The sequence below is a fragment of the Aegilops tauschii genome, chromosome 6 (assembly GCF_002575655.3).
Source record: "Aegilops tauschii subsp. strangulata cultivar AL8/78 chromosome 6, Aet v6.0, whole genome shotgun sequence".
Lineage (NCBI taxonomy): Eukaryota > Viridiplantae > Streptophyta > Magnoliopsida > Poales > Poaceae > Aegilops > Aegilops tauschii.
The window spans coordinates 202,713,350-202,732,237 of NC_053040.3; positions in this window are offsets into that span (position 1 = coordinate 202,713,350).

The window sequence follows — 18,888 nt, forward strand, 5'->3', positions numbered from 1 at the left end:
GAATTTCTTGAGGACAAGCAAAGGTTTAAGCTTGGGGGAGTTGATACGTCTCGAACGTATCTACTTTTCCTAACGTTTTTCCTCTTGTTTTGGACTCTAATTTGCATGATTTGAATGAAATTAACCCCGGACTGGCGCTGTTTTCAGCAGAACTACCATGGTGTTGTTTTTGTGCAGAAATATAAGTTCTGGGAATGGAACGAAACTTTGCAAGGAATTTTTATATAATAAATAAGAATTTCTAGAGCCAAGACCTACTGGAGAGGGACACCTGGGTGGGCACAACCCACCAGGGTGCGCCCCCCTCTCCTGGCGCGCCCAGGTGGGTTGTCCCCACCAGGTGGCCCCACAGACCCTGAAACCGACGCTATAAAATCCTATTTTCCAGAAAAAATCAGGGAGAAAGAATTATCACGATCCACGAGACGGAGCTGCCGTCACCTCCTGTTCTTCATCGGGAGGCCAGATCTAGAGTCTGTTTGGGGCTCCGGAGAGGGGGATCTTCGTTCTTCATCATCAGCAACCCTTCTCCATCGCCAACTCCATGATGCTCCCCACTGGGAGTGAGTAATTCCTTCGTAGGCTCGCTGGTCGGTGAGGAGTTGGATGAGATTCATCATGTAATCGAGTTAGTTTTGTTAGGGCCTGATCCCTAGTATCCACTATGTTCTAAGATTGATGTTGCTATGACTTTGCCATGCTTAATGCTTGTGACTTTGGGCCCGGGTGCCATGAACTCAGATCTGAACCGTTTATGTTATCATAATTATGTCCAGGTTCTAGATCCGATCTTGCAAGTTATAGTCACCTACTACGTGTTATGATCTGGCAACCCCAGAGTGACAAAAGTCGGGACCACTCCCGGTGATGACCGTAGTTTGAGGAGTTCATGTATTCACTATGTGTTAATGCTTTGTTCTGGTTCTCTATTAAAAGGAGGCCTTAATATCCCTTAGTTTCCAATAGGACCCCGCTGCCACGGGAGGGTAGGACAAAAGATGTCATGCAAGTTCTTTCCATAAGCACGTATGACTATTTACGGAATACGTGCCTACATTATATTGACGAACTGGAGATAGTGATGTATTACCCTAGGTTATAACTGTCTCATGATGAATATCATCCAACAAGTCACTGATCCAATGCCTACGAATTTATCTTATATTGATCTTGCTAAGTTACTACTGTTGCTGTTACTGTTACACTTGCTACAAAATTACTGCTATCACTGTTACCGTTACTGTTATTGCTGTCACTACTATCAAAACTATCATATTACTTTGCTACTCATTACTTGCTGCAGATAATTAATCTCCAGGTGTGGTTGAATTGACAACTCAGCTACTAATACCTTCAAATATTCTTTGGCTCCCCTTGTGTCGAATCTATAAATTTGGGTCGAATACTCTACCCTCGAAAACTGTTGCGATCCCCTATACTTGTGGGTTATCATGTGCACGCAGGGTCTCCTCTAGCTGGCTGCCACTAGGTCTAGTGAAGGTTTCATTTTGAATGGTTTTTGCTCTTTTTCTTTGGTGGAATGGTTTTTTTCCTCTTAGAAGATGGTTTATTTTGCTACCTAGTGGTTTTGAGTTGATTTATTGTTTTACAAAAATGATAATGTCACTATAACATCCGTAGTATAGGTTGCAACTTGGAAGAAATGCACTCTTCTTATAGATATTTTGTTTAATGCAAGTGTATCAGCGTCCCGACATAATTATTTGGATTCAACTAGCCTTTTCTTTCTCCCCCCTTTGGCCCGTAGTGAACAAGTTTCTAAGTCTTGTCCTACCTAGCTAGTTGAAACTTCTCTAAGGCCAACTCCAGCGCACGATCCCAAATGGACGTCCGTTTTGCCTAGATTCTGTCCATTTGCGTAGGGCAATGGGGTCGTGTCTGGGTCATTTCTGGGATGCGGTGGCCGTGCACCCAACGCGCACACGCATCCCGGCCGCATCCCGGCCGCGTACATATTTCTTTGCAAACACATATCTTTTTTTCATCATTGATTTTTGGTACATGGAAATACATCACCAAATTTTGACTAGAAAAGTAAGACCAAAGAAAACAAGAACCACAAGAATACATTTTAGAAGATATCCAACTTCCATAAAGGCTCCTGTAAGTTGGATTTGTGCCTTCTCGATGCATTCATTGTTGATCTGCGGAGGCTCGATCTTGCGTGCTTCTTTCTTCTTCGAGTGTAAAGAAGTAGACGTTGCTTCCTCGCATCTAGTCTCATGTCTAGCCTCTATTCTAGCAACAAGTGCACTAGTCTCATCTCTAGCCTCTATGCTAGCTAAAAGTGAACGAACATCTACTAAATTGCGCTCTATCAATATATCGATGTACTCTTCTTCCCAATACCAAAACTTGCATCCATTCTACACAATAAAATTTTAAGTTAGCACAACTAGTCAAATCCAAGAGCACAACCGAAGCTAAAGTAGCACATACCCCATCGGTTGAGCACTTGATGAACACCCATCCGGGATGTTCCGGCATTGTAGACACGCGGCGCAAGACCTTCTTTGGGCAGTCATCGCACGTAATGAGTGGCAACGGTGCACCGACGAGCTTTTGGGCTAGCACCGAGCCCGGCCGACCGCCATTCATGTATCTGCCGGCGGATCACCGACGGTGTAGATCCGAGCGGCTAGAGGAGGAGTCAGTACCCGCATGCGGCCTTGCCGGGGCCTTCCGGCCCGGTGCCCGGCCAGTCCTTGGCGCGATGCGGCCTCCCACAGCCGGGCGAGCTCAAGCCCGACTGGATCCGCTCCAAATCCGGTCGTCATGTGTGCAAATCAGGTGGCCGTGGTTGGGTAGTTCGGGGGCGTCGAGGGAAAGGGGGTTGGGCGAGCGTGCGTCTGAGCGGCGGCTGCGGCATGGGGCAAGAGTGGAGGGGTGTAGAAGGAGGAGGGGGGCAGATAGAAAAAGGGATCCCTGTGCCACCGACAAACGGGCGAGGGGAGGACACGCGCACACGGACCGCCCGTCCGTGCGCTGTCCGTTTCACCCCAAAAGCGGCCCAAACTTGGGCCGGGGATGGGTCGAAAGCGGACATAAAACGAACAAACGTCCAATTGCGTCCACACGCTGGGCCGTCTGGTATGTCCGTTTTACCCCAAACGGACGCACCCAGACAGGATGGGGTCGCGCGCTGGAGTTGGCCTAACGTACCCCTCCTCTCCTTTTCAAACGCCATGCTACCAACTCTTGCAACCAAAATGGGACCTCCAATTCCAAGGAGAATGTTCAACTGGTCTTCAAATAACTCTCTGACCACACGTACACAAATTCAATCCCTTTGGGAATGTGAGTCTCACATGAAAAATGCATGAATTTCGCAGAAGACGGCCTGAAACCATAAACCTATACGAATTGAAGCTTGTACTATGGGATGTGTTATAGATGTTGAAACATTGGCACCTTTTTGATTAATCTAATCCACAAGTAAACAGTAGGTATGACAATCATAGTATGCAACTCATACCGATACCTAAGCATGTGAGCATGTACAGTACATAGAGTCAAAACATTTATGAACACAACATATACGGCTAGCACATGAACGAGTAAGTGAGGGATGAACATATCATACCCTCCGGTTGGCCAGGCCAACGCGGTGGCGGCAGCAGCCTCAGTGTCATCCGTGGCCTTCTTCTTAGTGGTGGTGTCGTCAGCCATGGTGTCGATGCAGGGAAATGGTGGAAGCAGAGGAGTGTGGAGATGGGAACGGATCGGTAGCAGTTGCGCCGATGCTCCCCAAAAACCTTATTGTCGTTCTCCCGGACAGGATGATCGCTGAAAGCAACACACTGAGAGGAACAGTAGATGACGGCTAGGGTTATGCAGGAGGAGTAAGTGAGTTAGGGTTCACCCCATAGGCCAGCGCCTCCTTATATAGGTCGTCGGATATATGGGCCTGAGCCTGGCTTAGGCCCACGACCGAGTCGACGCGCCCTGGGACGGATCGGCTCATTCCTGCAATCCGCGACGTGTGCGTCGTGCCGTGCCATGGCGGGCGGGCGGCGGCAGAGGAGCACGCGTGTACAACTTCCTTTCCCAAGCTCACAATGACAGGTGGTAGAGCAACTCTTATAAAGAGGTCTTAACTCTCCTCAACTAGCAAAGTGGTACTCAACTTCCCACACCTGCCATATATCTACATGGGCATCAAGATTGGTCAGGAATCATTGTTCATATGGGCCCAAAGCCCATTATGATTCAACAATAGAACGTGTCCATTTTTATGTGTTAGTGAAGTAGAAACACCAGACATAACAATACATAAAATATGCAAATATTTGATCGTTTTGATCATAGGGGTGGGGTGCGGGAATTGTATTGGTTCCACGTCATGCATATGATATTAGTGTATGATACTACCTTTATAGTGCATAGTAATATGATTAGTATCATAGATAACCTTATTTGTTGTCATGCACGACATATAGTAGCATAACATTTATTATGATACGGTATCTACCCATGTTAGTTTAACCCTCTCTTTCTTCTTTAATTGTCTGCCACATCAGCATATTTACCAGCCCCGAGTGCATAATACCGGCTAAGATACCACTACTATGGCCAGCCTTAGACTGGTCGTAGTAGGTGTATCATAATTAGTATCATGCATGATACTAGACAATTTTAATGAGGTGAGATAGAATTAAATGAAAAAGAGAGGGTTGAGTATCATATTATGATGTCGTATCATAATAAATTCTATGCTACTATGTGTCATGCGTGGCAATATATGAGAACACATATGATACTAATCTATAATACTATGCACTATAAATGTAGTATCATACACTAGTATCATATGCATGATATTAGTATATGATACTTCCCACTATGACCACCCTTAGGCCGCACGAGAAATTGGCACTCAATGTAATTATTTAATGGTGACATGTGACGCCGCCGATTCAATCGTACACTAAACATACACACAAATGTGTAGGATCAAGATCCAGGACTCACGGGAAGATATCACAACACATCTCTAGACACAAATTAAAATAATACAAGCTTTATATTACAAGCCAGGGGCCTCGAGGGCTCGAATACATAAGCTCGATTACAAACGAGTCAGCGGTAGTAACAATATCTGAGTACAGACATAAGTTAAACAAGTTTGCCTTAAGAAGGCTAGCATAAACATAAACGTGGATTGAAAAGGCGAGGCCACCTGCCTGGGAGCCTCCTAACTACTCCTGGTCATCGGCGGCCTCCACATAGTAGTAAGCACCTGAAGGAAATATGCCCTAGAGGCAATAATAAAGTATTATTTATTTCCTTATATCATGATAAATGTTTATTATTCATGCTAGAATTGTATTAACCGGAAACATAATACATGTGTGAATACATAGACAAACAGAGTGTCACTACTATGCCTCTACTTGACTAGCTCGTTAATCAAAGATGGTTATGTTTCCTAGCCATAGACATGAGTTGTCATTTGATTAACGGGATCACCTCATTAGGAGAATGACGTGATTGAGTTGACCCATTCCGTTAGCTTAGCACCCGATCATTTAGTATGTTGCTATTGCTTTCTTCATGACTTATACATGTTCCTACGACTATGAGATTATGCAACTCCTGTTTACCGGAGAAACACTTTGTGTGCTACCAAACGTCACAACGTAAATGGGTGATTATAAAGGTGCTCTACAGGTGTCTCCAAAGGTACTTGTTGGGTTGGCGTATTTCGAGATTAGGATTTGTCACTCCGATTGTCGGAGAGGTATCTCTGGGCCCACTCGGTAATACACATCACTATAAGCCTTGCAAGCATTGTGACTAATGAGTTAGTTGTGGGATGATGTATTACGGAACGAGTAAAGAGACTTGCCGGTAACGAGATTTAACTAGGTATCGAGATACCGATGATCGAATCTCGTGCAAGTAACATACCGATGACAAAGGGAACAACGTATGTTGTTATGCGGTCTGACCGATAAAGATCTTCGTAGAATATGTGGGAGCCAATATGGGCATCCAGGTCCCGCTATTGGTTATTGACCGGAGAGGTGTCTCGGTCATGTCTACATAGTTCTCGAACCCGTAGGGTCCGCACGCTTAACGTTACGATGACAGTTTTATTGAGTTTTGATGTACCGAAGGAGTTCGGAGTCCCGGATGAGATCGGGGATATGACGAGGAGTCTCGAAATGGCCGAGACATAAAAATCGATATATTGGACGACTATATTCGGACTTCGGAAAGGTTCCGAGTGATTCGGGTATTTTTTTGAGTACCGGAGAGTTACGGGAATTCGTATTGGGCCTTAATGGGCCATACGGGAAAGGAGAGAAAGGCCTCAAAAGGTGGCCGCGCCCCCCCCCATGATCTGGTCCGAATTGGACTAGGGAAGGGGGGCGCCCCCTTCCTTCTTTCTCCTTCTCCCTTCCCTTCTCCTATTCCAACAAGGAGGGAGTACGACTCCCCCTTCTGGCGCGCCTCTCCTCCCTAGGCCGACGGCCTCCCCCTTGCTCCTTTATATACGGGGGCAGGGGGGCACCCCATGGACACACTTGATATACGATATTTTAGCCGTGTGCGGTGCCCCCCTCCACCATATTACACCTCGATAATACCGTTGCGGAGCTTAGGCGAAGCCCTGCGTCGGTGGAACATCATCATCGTCACCACGCCGACGTGCTGACGAAACTCTCCCTCAACACTCGGCTGGATCGGAGTTCGAGGGATGTCATCGAGCTGAACGTGTGTAGAACTCGGAGGTGCCGTGCGTTCGGTACTTGATCGGTCGGATCGTGAAGACGTACGACTACATCAACCGCGTTGTGATAACGCTTCCGCTGTCGGTCTACGAGGGTACGTGGACAACACTCTCGCTTCTCGTTGCTATGCATCACCATGATCTTGCGTGTGCGTAGGAATTTTTTTGAAATTACTACGTTACCCAACAGTGGCATCCGAGCCTGGTTTTATGCGTTGATGCTATGCACGAGTAGAACACAAGTGAGTTGTGGGCGATATAAGTCATACTGCTTACCAGCATGTCATACTTTGGTTCAGCGGTATTGTGAGATGAAGCGCCCCGGACCAACATTACGCGTACGCTTACGCGAGACTGGTTTCACCGTTGCGAGCACTCGTTGCTTAAAGGTGACCGGCGGGTGTCTGTCTCTCTCACTTTAGTTGAACCGAGTGTGGCTACGCCCGGTCCTTGCGAAGGTTAAAACATCACCAACTTGACAAACTATCGTTGTGGTTTTGATGCGTAGGTAAGAACGGTTCTTGCTAAGCCCGTAGCAGCCACGTAAAACTTACAACAATAAAGTAGAGGACGTCTAACTTGTTTTTGCAGGGCATGTTGTGATGTGATATGGTCAAGACATGATGTGATATAATTTGTTGTATGAGATGATCATGTTTTGTAACCGAGTTATCGGCAACTGGCAGGAGCCATATGGTTGTCGCTTTATTGTATGAAATGCAATCGCCATGTAATAGTTTTACTTTATCACTAAGCGGTAGCGATAGTCGTAAAAGCAATAAGTTGGTGAGACGACAACGATACTACGATGGAGATCAAGGTGTCGCGCCGGTGACGATGGTGATCATGACGGTGCTTCGGAGATGGAGATCACGAGCACGGTGCTTCGGAGATGGAGATCACAAGCACAAGATGATGATGGCCATATCATATCACTTATATTGATTGCATGTGATGTTAATCCTTTATGCATCTTATCTTGCTTTGATTGACGGTAGCATTATAAGATGATCTCTCACTAAAATTTCAAGATAAAAGTGTTCTCCCTGAGTATGCACCGTTGCGAAAGTTCTTCGTGCTGAGACACCACGTGATGATCGGGTGTGATAGGCTCTACGTTCAAATACAACGGGTGCAAAACTGTTGCACACGCGGAATACTCAGGTTAAACTTGACGAGCCTAGCATATACAGATATGGCCTCGGAACACAGAGACCGAAAAGTTGAGCGTGAATCATATAGTAGATATGATCAACATAGTGATGTTCACCATTGAAACTACTCCATCTCACGTGTTAATCGGACATGGTTTAGTTGATTTGTATCACGTAATCAGTTAGATGATTAGAGGGATATCTATCTAAGTGGGAGTTCTTAAGTAATATGATTAATTGAACTTAAATTTATCATGAACTTAGTCCTGATAGTATTTTTGCAAATTATGTTGTAGATCAATAGCTCGCGTTGTTGCTTCCCTGTATTTATTTTTGATATGTTCCTAGAGAAAATTATGTTGAAAGATGTTAGTAGAAAAGATGCGGATTGGATCCGTGATCTGAGGATTATCCTCATTGCTGCACAGAAGAATTATGTCCTTAATGCACCGCTAGGTGACAGACCGATTGCAGGAGCAGATGCAGACGTTATGAACGTTTGGCTAGCTCAATATGATGACTACTTGATAGTTTAGTGCACCATGCTTAACGGCTTAGAATCGGGACTTCAAAGTTTTGAACGTCATGGACCATATGAGATGTTCCAGGAGTTGAAGTTAATATTTCAAGCAAATACCCGAGTTGAGAGATATGAAGTCTCCAACAAGTTCTATAGCTAAAAGATGGAGGAGAATCGCTCAACTAGTGAGCATGTGCTCAGATTGTCTGGGTACTACAATCGCTTGAATCAAGTGGGAGTTAATCTTCCAGATAAAATAGTGATTGACAGAATTCTCTAGTCACCATCACCAAGTTAGTAGAACTTCGTGATGAACTACAGTATGCAAGGGATGACGAAAGTAATTCCCGAGCTCTTCGTGATGCTGAAATCGACGAAGGTAGAAATCAAGAAAAACATCAAGTGTTGATGGTTGACGAGACCACTAGTTTCAAGAAAAGGGCAAAGGGAAGAAGGGAAACTTCAAGAAGAACAGCAAGCAAGTTGCTGCTCAAGTGAACAAGCCTAAGTCTGGTCCTAAGCCTGAGACTAAGTGCTTCTACTACAAAGGGACTGGTCACTCAAAGCGGAACTACCCCAACTATTTGGTGGATAAGAAGGATGGCAAAGTGAACAAAGGTATATTGGATATACATGTTATTGATGTGTACTTTACTAGTGTTTATAGCAACCCCTCGGTATTTGATACTGGTTCAGTTGCTAAGAGAAGTAACTCGAAACGGGAGTTGCAGAATAAACAGAGACTAGTAAAAAGGCAAGGTGACGATGTGTGTTGGAAGTAGTTCCAAGATTGATATGATCATCATCGCACACTCCCTGTACTTTCGGGATTAGTGTTGAAACTAAATAAGTGTTATTTGGTGTTTGCGTTGAGCATGAATATGATTTGATCATGTTTATTGCAATACAGTTATTCATTTAAGTTAGAGAACAATTGTTGTTCTGTTTACATGAATAAAAACCTTCTATGGTCATACACACCAACGAAAATGGTTTGTTGGATCTCGATCGTAGTGATACACATATTCATAATATTGAAGCCAAAAGATGCAAAGTTAATAATGATAGTGCAACTTATTTGTGGCACTGCCGTTTAGGTCATATTGGTGTAAAGCGCATGAAGAAACTCCATACTGATGGGATTTTGGAATCACTTGATTATGAATCACTTGATGCTTGCGATCTGTGCCTCATGGGCAAGATGACTAAAACGCCGTTCTCCGGAACTATGGAGAGAGCAACAGATTTGTTGGAAATCATACATACAGATGTATGTGGCCCGATGAATATTGAGGCTCGTAGCAGGTATCATTATTTTCTGACCTTCACAGATGATTTGAGCAGATATGGGTATATCTACTTGATGAAACACAAGTCTGAAACATTTGAAAAGTTCAAAGAATTTCAGAGTGAAGTGGAGAATCATCGTAACAAGAAAATAAATGTTTCTACGATATGATCGCAGAGGTAAAATATTTGAGTTACGAGTTTGGCCTTCAGTTAAAACAATGTGAAATAGTTTCACTACTCACACCACCTGGAACACCACAGTGTAATGGTGTGTCCGAACATCGTAACCGTACTTTATTAGATATGGTGCGATATATGATGTCTCTTACTGATCTACCACTATCGTTTTTGGGGTTATGCATTAGAGACAGCTGCATTCACGTTAAATAGGGTACCATCTAAATCCGTTGAGACGACATCTTATGAACTGTGGTTTGGCAAGAAACCAAAGTTGTCATTTCTTAAAGTTTGGGGTTGCGATGCTTATGTGAAAAGGTTTCATCCTGATAAGCTCAAACCCAAATCGGAGAAATGTGTCTTCATAGGATACCCAAAGGAAACAGTTGGGTACACCTTCTATCACAGATCCGAAGGCAAGACATTCGTTGCTAAGAATTGATCCTTTCTAGAGAAGGAGTTTCTCTCGAAAGAAGTGAGTGGGAGGAAAGTAGAACTTGATGAGGTAACTGTACCTGCTTCCTTATTGGAAAGTAGATCATCACAGAAACCAGTTTCTGCGACACCTACACCAATTAGTGAGGAAGTTAATGATAATGATCATGAAACTTCAGATCAAGTTATTACTGAACCTCGTAGGTCAATCAGATTAAGATCCGCACCTGAGTGGTACGGTAATCCTGTTCTGGAGGTTATGTTACTAGACCATGACGAACCTACGAACTATGAGGAAGCGATGATGAGCCCAGATTCCGCAAAATGGCTTGAGGCCATGAAATCTGAGATGAGATCCATATATGAGAACAAAGTATGGACTTTGATTGACTTGCCCAATGATTGGCGAGCCATTGAGATTAAATGGATCTTCAAGAGGAAGACAGACAGTGATAGTACTGTTACTATCTACAAAGCTAGAATTGTCGCAAAAAGGTTTTCGACAAGTTCAAGGTGTTGACTACGATGAGAGTTTCTCACTCGTATCTATGCTTAAATCTGTCTGAATCATGTTAGCAATTGCCGCATTTTATGAAATATGGCAAATGGATAAACAAAACTGCATTCCTTAATGGATTTATTAAAGAAGAGTTGTATATGATGCAACCAGAAGGTTTTGTCAATCCTAAAGGTGCTAACAAAATATGCAAGCTCCAGTGATCCATCTATGGACTGGTGCAAGCATCTCGGAGTAGGAATATACGCTTTGATAAGTTGATCAAAGGATATAGTTTTATACAGACTTGCGGTGAAGCCTGTATTTACAAGAAAGTGAGTGGGAGCACTACAACATTTCTAATAAGTATATGTGAATGACATATTGTTGATCGGAAATAATGTAGAATTATTCTGCAAAGCATAAAGGAGTGTTTGAAAGGAGTTTTTCAAAGAAAGACCTCGGTGAAGCTGCTTACATATTAAGCATCAAGATCTATAGAGATAGATGAAGACGCTTGATAAGTTTTTTCAATGAGTACATACCTTAACAAGATTTTGAAGTAGTTCAAAATAGAACAGTCAAAGAAAGAGTTCTTGCCTGTGTTACAAGGTGTGAAATTGAGTAAGACTCAAAGCCCGACCATGGCAGAAGATAGAAAGAGAATGAAAGTCATTCCCTATGCCTTGGCCATAGGTTCTATAAAGTATGCCATGCTGTGTACCAGATCTATTGTATACCCTACACTAATTTTGGCAAGGGAGTACAATAGTGATCTAGGAGTAGATCACTGGACAGCGGACAAAATTATCCTTAATGGAATAAGGATATGTTTCTCGATTATGGAAGTGACAAAAGGTTCGTCCTAAAGGGTTACGTCGATGCAAGTTTTGACACTAATCTAGATGACTCTAAGTCTCGGTCTAGATACATATTGAAAGTGGGAGCAATTAGCTAGAGTAGCTCCGTGCAGAGCATTGTAGACATAAAAATTTGCAAAATACATACGGATCTGAATGTGGCAGACCCGTTGACTAAACTTCTCTCACAAGCAAAACATGATCACACCTTAGTACTCTTTGGGTGTTAATCACATGGCGATGTGAACTAGATTACTCACTCTAGTAAACCCTTTGGGTGTTGGTCACATAGCGATGTGAACTATGGGTGTTAATCACATGGTGATGTGAACTATTGATATTAAATCACATGGCGATGTGAACTAGATTATTGACTCTAGTGCAAGTGGGAGACTGAAGGAAATATGCCCTAGTGGCAATAATAAATTTGTTATTTTATATTTCCTTATATCATGATAAATGTTTATTATTCATGCTAGAATTGTATTAACCGAAAACCTGATACATGTGTGAATACATAGACAAAACACAGTGTCCCTAGTATGCCTCTACTTGACTAGCTCATTAATCAAAGATGGTTAAGTTTCCTAACCATAGACATGTGTTGTCATTTGATGAATGGGATCACATCATTAGGAGAATGATGTGATGGACAAGACCCATCCGTTAGCTTAGCACTATGATCGTTTAGTTTATTGCTATTGCTTTCTTCATGACTTATACATGTTTCTATGACTATGAGATTATGCAACTCCCGAATACCGGAGGAACACTTAGTGTGCTATCAAACGTCACAACGTAACTGGGTGATTATAAAGATGCTCTATAGGTGTCTCCGATGGTGTTTGTTGAGTTGGCATAGATCAAGATTAGGATTTGTCACTCCGATTGTCGGAGAGGTATCTCTGGCCCCTCTCGGTAATGCACATCAGCATAAGCCTTGCAAGCAATGTGACTAATGAGTTAGTTGCGGGATGATGCATTACGGAACGAGTAAAGAGACTTGCCGGTAACGAGACTGAACTAGGTATTGAGATACTGACAATCGAACCTCAGGCAAGTAACATACCGATGACAAAGGGAACAACGTATGTTGTTATGCGGTTTGACCGATAAAGATCTTCGTAGAATATGTAGGATCCAATATGAGCATCCAGGTTCCGCTATTGGTTATTGACCGGAGATGTGTCTCGGTCATGTCTACATAGTTCTCGAACCCGTAGGGTCCGCACGCTTAACGTTCGATGACGATTTCTATTATGAGTTATGTCATTTGATGTACCGAAGGTTGTTCGGAGTCCTGGATGAGATCACGGACACGACGAGGAGTCTCGAAATGGTCGAGACGTAAAGATTGATATATTGAAAGGCTATATTCGTACATCGGAAAGGTTCCGAGTGATTCGGGTATTTTCCGGAGTACCGGAGAGTTACGGGAATTCGCCGGGGGGGGGGGGGGGTCAATGGGCCTTCATGGGCCTTAGTGGAAATAGAGGGCAGCAAGGAAGTGTGGGATGCCCTAGAGGCAAATAATAAAGTATTATTTATTTCCTTATATCATGATAAATGTTTATTATTCATGCTAGAATTGTATTAACCGGAAACATAATACATGTGTGAATACATAGACAAACAGAGTGTCACTACTATGCCTCTACTTGACTAGCTCGTTAATCAAAGATGGTTATGTTTCCTAGCCATAGACATGAGTTGTCATTTGATTAACGGGATCACCTCATTAGGAGAATGACGTGATTGAGTTGACCCATTCCGTTAGCTTAGCACCCGATCGTTCAGTATGTTGCTATTGCTTTCTTCATGAATTATACATGTTCCTATGACTATGAGATTATGCAACTCCCATTTACCGGAGGAACACTTTGTGTGCTACCAAACGTCACAACGTAAGTGGGTGATTATAAAGGTGCTCTACAGGTGTCTCCAAAGGTACTTGTTGGGTTGGCGTATTTCAAGATTAGGATTTGTCACTCCGATTGTCGGAGAGGTATCTCTGGGCCCACTCGGTAATGCACATCACTATAAGCCTTGCAAGCATTGTGACTAATGAGTTAGTTGCAGGATGATGTATTACGGAACGAGTAAAGAGACTTGCCAGTAACGAGATTGAACTAGGTATCGAGATACCGACGATCGAATCTCGGGCAAGTAACATACCGATGACAAGAACAACGTATGTTGTTATGCGGTCTGACCGATAAAGATCTTCGTAGAATATGTGGGAGCCAATATGTGCATCCAGGTCCCGCTATTGGTTATTGACCGGAGAGGTGTCTCGGTCATGTCTACATAGTTCTCGAACCCGTAGGGTCCGCACGCTTAACGTTACGATGGCAGTTTTATTGAGTTTTGATGTACCGAAGGAGTTCGGAGTCCCAGATGAGCTCGGGGACATGACGAGGAGTCTCGAAATGGCCGAGGCATAAAAATCGATATATTGGACGACTATATTCGGACTTCGGAAAGGTTCCGAGTGATTCGGGTATTTTTCGGAGTACCGGAGAGTTACGGGAATTCGTATTGGGCCTTAATGGGCCATACGGGAAAGGAGAGAAAGGCCTCAAAAGGTGGCCGCGCCCCTCCCCATGATCTGGTCCGAATTGGACTAGGGAAGGGGGGGGGGGCGCCCCCTTCCTTGTTTCTCCTTCTCCCTTCCCTTCTCCTATTCCAACAAGGAAAGGAGGAGTCCTACTCCCGGTGGGAGTAGGACTCCCCCTTCTGGCGCGCCTCTCCTCCCTAGGCCGGCGGCCTCCCCCTTGCTCCTTTATATACGGGGGCAGAGGGGCACCCCATGGACACACTTGATATACGATATTTTAGCCGTGTGCGGTGCCCCCTCCACCATATTACACCTCGATAATACCGTTGCGGAGCTTAGGCGAAGCCCTGCGTCGGTGGAACATCATCATCGTCACCACGCCGTCGTGCTGACGAAACTCTCCCTCAACACTCGGCTGGATCGGGGTTCGAGGGACGTCATCGAGCTGAACGTGTGTAGAACTTGGAGGTGCCGTGCGTTCGGTACTTGATCGGTCGGATCGTGAAGACGTACGACTACATCAACCGCGTTGTGATAACGCTTCCGCTGTCGGTCTACGAGGGTACGTGGACAACACTCTCCCCTCTCGTTGCTATGCATCACCATGATCTTGCGTGTGCGTAGGAATTTTTTTGAAATTACTACGTTACCCAACAGCACCCTCATGGTAGTAGTAGTTGCCGTCGACTGTGGCTTGAATGCAAGGAGATCATACTATAGAAATGACTGACTAATTCAAGCTTGAATGCAAAGGAACGATGATTTCCAAATCAAGGGATCAGAAGCAAACGCTCTGATAAAGGATGGATAAGTTGAATAGAGTTAGGGGTACAATCGACGGCAATTTGATTGGTCGAGAACCAACTCAAGTTCGAAAAGACGTTTGAGCCGGAAGATAATTTATAGGGATCAACTGATGATTGCATGCATTCGCGCACAAGTTGAATCAACGGACTCAAAATGATAGTGACAAAGGATGCCAATAAGATTACTAGACTTATGGGATTAACCATAATGCAAGCAAGCAAGAATTTCAAGAGCAATAGGCTGCTGAAGATTTTCGGAAGATCGAATAGTATTTGAAGACTTTTGTGAAACACATGAACAACTAGGGATGAACGAATCCTCGGTAAGGGTAAGGAATTAACCGTAGGGTATTCATAAGTGTAATCAGGCGACAAGGAACTGTAAGGCAGTAGGCACAAAGTATTTCCGAAACAACAAAGAGTATTTCAGGGCATGTGGTAATAACGAGAGCAACCAGGAACAAAGGTATGAACGGCAAGGATATGTCATGGGGTTGATGGTGGAAGGGAGTTGCGAAAGCGATGAGCACAAGTTCTCGGGAGAACATTGCAAAGTATGTTCGGAATCTTCTGGTGAAGCAGGCGATCATCAGGAACGAGGGGCTCTCCGGGAGGAAGTAGTAATGAGAACCTAGAGTAAGAGTTAGTAAAAAAACTTGAATAGAAGAGAGATTATAATCCCAGAGTATAAATGAGGAATAAAAGATCCTAATACCACCCATTTGTAATGTGGGCCTGTAAGCCACACAACAATGTTAGTAAAAGTTCTTCAAAGACTAGACTCAACTTTGGCCAAGGAGTTGGAAAGGGGGCTACCTACAGGTAGTCGGCTCTGATACCAACTTGTGACGCCCCTGATTCAATCGTACACTAATCATACACGCAAATGTGTACGATCAAGATCAGAGACTCACGGGAAGATATCACAACACAACTCTAGACACAAATTAAAATAATACAAGCTTTATATTACAAGCCAGGACCCTCGAGGGCTCGAATAAATATGCTCGATTACAAACGAGTCAATGGTAGCAACAATATCTGAGTACAGGCATAAGTTAAACAAGTTTTCCTTAAGAAGGCTAGCACAAACATCAACATGGATCGAAAAGGCGAGGCCTCCTGCTTGGGAGCCTCCTAACTACTCCTGGTCGTCGGCGGCCTCCACGTAGTAGTAAGCACCCTCGTGGTAGTAGTAGTCGTCGTCGATAGTGGCGTCTGGTTCCCGGGCTCCACCACCTAGTTGTGACATCCAGAAAGAATGGAAAAGGGGGAAAAGAGGGAGAAAAGCAACCGTGAGTACTCATCAAAGTACTTGCAAGCAAGGATCTACACTACATATGCATCGGTATCAATGAAATGGGTTGTATCTGTAGACTGAACTGCAGAATGCCAGAAGTGAAGGGGCGAAAGCCTAGCCTATCAAAGACTAGCATCTTCAAGCATCTTGCATCATCAGAAGAGATAAGAGTAGCATACTATATTACTAGTAAGTATGTTGTAACATCACCCAGAGACCACTTCCTCGACTCCCTGCGAGAAAGCAATCCTGGAGCCATCATATCCATTTCTCATGCCTCGGCATCCAGTTCTAGTTGTATCGATCGGGATACAACTCCGAGCGTCCGTTACCGTGGACACGGCTATTCGAATAGATAGAATACTTCCCTGCAGGGGTGCACAAACTTACCCAACACGCATGATAAACTCCATCCGGAGACACCATCAGGTCATGACCGGCCTCGGCCGATCAACACGCCGCAGCCCTACCTAGGCTCACTAAAGAGGCCAGCACGCCGGTCTATATCCTAAGCGCGCTGGTGTCTTGGGCCCATCACCGTTTGCACTCCCGCACGTTGCGAACGCGGCCGGTGAGCAGACCTAGCTACATGTTTAAATAAGGCAGGTGCTTAAGCAGTCCAACCCAGCGCGCGCCACTCCATCACTGACGTATGTTGAGCTTTCAGCTGGTACATACGACACAAAGTGCCCATACTTATTCCTGCGTGGCGGTCACGTGCGAAAAGGCCAGAGGCCTACTCAGATCAAATATCCAAACCATTGGTGTCTTGGTAGTGTGCGGTAACGAGCAGAGACTCAGGATCATGTGACCCTGTTGCCCCGTCTCGTGGACTTACGACAAGGGCTAAGAATGCTCGGCCGTGACACGTAATTATCTCTAGGGTGCCCTCCAGGTCAACCTGACTTCACATCACTTGCGGGTACCCCTCGGGGCCGACCAGATGTCATCATGGTTCTATGGTAAGTCAAAGTAACCATGTGTGCAAAACAGCAAGGGCGTAACCCGAGGAATCACCCTTGATGGATTCCCTCTTGATGTAACCATCAAGGTGGACTTGGAGGAATCACCCTCGATGGTCCACACTTTAGGGGTTGCACGACATAGTCGTTATCGGGAGTGGTGAAGGAGGAATCACCCTCGATGACCATGACTGAATAGCTACACTACAGGGTTAACATCAGAAGAGCTGATGAGGTATCACCCTCGGCACTCGATAATAACTCTGCAGAGTCATACAACTAAGGGGGGTGATGTGCAGTGTCTGGGCTTGGATGTTGATCATGTTGATCGAGTCATCAAACATAAAGCGGGGCAACTGGGACAAGGTGGGGGGTCACTGATGGATCTCTAACCAACCTATACTAAACAGTTTAGGATAAGCAGGTAAGGTATGAAAGCAGGTAACAAAAACAGGCTATGCATCAGAGTAGGATCATACAAAAAAGCAGTAGCAGTTCTAATGCAAGCATAAGAGAGAAGGGAATGGGCGATATCGAAATGATCAATGGGAGGTTTGCTTTCCTAGAAGCTTTGTTGAGAAGAAAGGGCGCCGTCGACATAGTCGATGATAGGGGCATCAGCAACAGTCGCAGGGTCTACCAGAGAATAAAGAGGAGGGAGAAACAAATGAATAACGGGCAAACATATGTACACAAAGCATGACACGACAATATGCGGTGCTAGAGGTGACCTAACGTAATGCTACACATTGCTAACGAAGAGGGAAAACATCCGGGAATGTTTTCCCGGCGTTTGGCATTTTTCTGACAAATGAATCAAAGGGGACGGATCTATGTTCACTATGCTAGGGGAATATGACAGATGAACGAATGGCATATTCGGACTCGTTGGATTTTTCTGAGCAACTTTCATATATAAATTATTTTCATTGGAATTACGGTTTAATTTCTCTGAATTTTCAAAGTTTAAAAAATATTCTATAATTTCTGATTTAAATTTATTCCGAAAAACAACCACAATTCACTAGGTGCACCATAGGCTGACTAGCGGGCCCCCTGACCTAGATCAACTGGGCGGTTGAGCGGTCAGCCAGGGCCACGGGGCCCAACGCCAGTGGCATAGGTGGTGCCACGCAGTCGCCACGTTAGCGCCACACGCGGCTGGACGATGACGGGCGCCACGGCGGCTGCGGTGCGGCATGCGGCGAGGGGGCACCACGCGCGAGCAACAGGGGCGGGGCACGGTGGCGGTGATGGCTGGAGGCGGGACGGTCGGAAACGGGGCCGTCAGCGGCGGGGGCCGGAGGCGGGGCGGTCGGCGGCGGAAGCGATGCAGAAGCAGCAGCGGCGGGAGCCAGCGGTGGGCGTGCGGCGAGGCCACAGGCACTGCGAGCGGGTGCAGCAAGTGAGCGGCAGCGGCCACGTGCGCCAATGGCCGAAGCAGGTAGCAGTGGCGCGAGCAGCAGGGCAGGGCAGCGGAGGGGCCGGCGCGGGTGGCGCAACTAGGGCACGAACGGGGCTGCCGGGGGCGCGCGTGAGTGCGGCGACGGGCGCGGATAGGGGATGGATTGCGG